Source organism: Panthera pardus, unplaced genomic scaffold, assembly GCF_024362965.1.
Source record: "Panthera pardus isolate Hobbes unplaced genomic scaffold, ASM2436296v1 HiC_scaffold_3, whole genome shotgun sequence".
Taxonomy (NCBI): Eukaryota; Metazoa; Chordata; class Mammalia; order Carnivora; family Felidae; genus Panthera; species Panthera pardus.
The window spans coordinates 35,390,126-35,391,996 of NW_026526876.1; positions in this window are offsets into that span (position 1 = coordinate 35,390,126).

Here is a 1,871-nt window from a genome sequence, read left to right on the forward strand (position 1 = left end):
TGTGTATGTGTGTGTGTGTGTGTGTGTGTGTGTGTGTGTGTGTGTGTCTGTTTGTTGGCACCAGAGTCTCCTCCCTTCTGCCTACCTCACCAGCCAGCCTGGGGTCAGAGGACTGAAAATAAACAGAAAAAGGGAGGAGACGGTCCACAGTCCGAGGTTCAGGCCACAAACTGGTGCCTACCCCATAGGGCCTTGAGTCTGGGGCATGAGTTGCTGGGGAAGTGTCTATGAATTAGTTATTTGGAAGGAGTCCCCCAAGAGTGGGCACAAAGCCTCCCTGGGGCCATAGGAAAGTAATTTGAAAGCTTCTGATGGGAAAATCTTCCCTTCTAAAGTGGCCCTTTAAGAACACTTGCTACCTAGCCACTGGGAGCCCAGGGTTAGGCCTAGGCTCTAGGTAGCAAAGAGTAGAGCCTAAATTGACATACCAGACACGCTACCCCTGGGCCTGCTGATCACCTCCCTCAACCCTTGTCACCCCATGTCAGGAATGCAGGCCCAAGGCCTGAGGAATCTGCCTTTCTCTCTCTCTAGGTTGCTTTGCTAAGACAGAATGCATTCTTGCGCCCTCAGCCTTCCCTGGTTTTAATGCCTATAGGAGAAGTACACGTGGTTTCCATCTTGGCCCATGGATTGTGCTCCCGTATCCTGTGCTGTGTGTTTGTGCTGGCCGTCTAACATGCGTCTCAGTTTATCTAGGGATCCTTTCTCAGATAGTAGCTGGGCTGTGTGGGCTTGAATAAGGCTTTCATTTTGCTGTGTGAAATATGAGAGTTGGACTGAAGAGTTCCTGGTTGCAGTGTTTTAGACCTCGTGTGGGGGCAGCGACTCCTTCAACCGCATGCTTATTCCCTGAAAGCCCCACTGAGCCGCCCCTCTGCCAGATTCCAGGTTCCAGATTCTTTGTTTTACAAACACTGAGTTTTCCTGCTCTACTCAACCCTTCAGAACTCGGAGCTCACCTGGCTTGCTGCTAGAGATCCAGACTACTGGGATGTGAATGAGGACATTTTTGCCTCTGGCTTTTGGTTTGGGGAAGAGGAGGCTAGGAAGCTTCCAGAAGCACAAAACTGAGGCAATCATGAAGTCCTGATTTGGTGAGGCAGTTTCAGTTTCTGATGATTTCATTCATTGGACCCACGTTGTTGATTCTTCTTTTGTTGTTATTTTTCTGTTTTTGTTTTTGTTATGTTTTGGGGTTTTTTTTGCCCTTTACGTCCAGTAGCTCTTTGAGATCTACTGATTCCTCTGTGCTTTTCCCACCTCCACCACCAGCTAGACTAAGCCTCTATCGGGTGAAAGCACTAGCCTTTGATCTCCCTGAATGCTGCTCTTGCCCTCTTTTAATCCTACCCCCTGCCCTTTTCACAGAATAAATGTTTTACTTTTTAACTTAATTTTTTTTTTATTTTAAGTAACCTCTACACCCAACATGGGGCTCAAACTCACAACCCCAAGATCAAGAGCTGCGTGCTCTACCAACTGAGCCCTCCAGGCACCCCTAAAGTAAATGTTTTCAACATAGCGTTGTTCTAGCGCTAAAACATCTCCCAATGGCTTTCCATTGCCTAAGTTCTTCACTGTGACCCAAGACCTGACAGAATCTGGTCTCTGGCCTTCCAGCCACATAGGCTTCCTTTCTGTTTTTCAAAGATGCCAAAATTAGTTCCTGCCTTAGGGCCTTTGCACTGACTATTCCCTCAGCTTAGAACAATCTGCCCCCAGGTGTTAACAGGGCTGGCTCCTTCTGGTCACCTAGGTTTCAGCTCAAACGTCACATTTTCAAAAAGGCCTTCTCTGATCGCCCAGTCCAAAGTAGCTTTCTCCTCCCTCCCCATTCCCTTACAACTTTTCCCGATTTACATTATCCA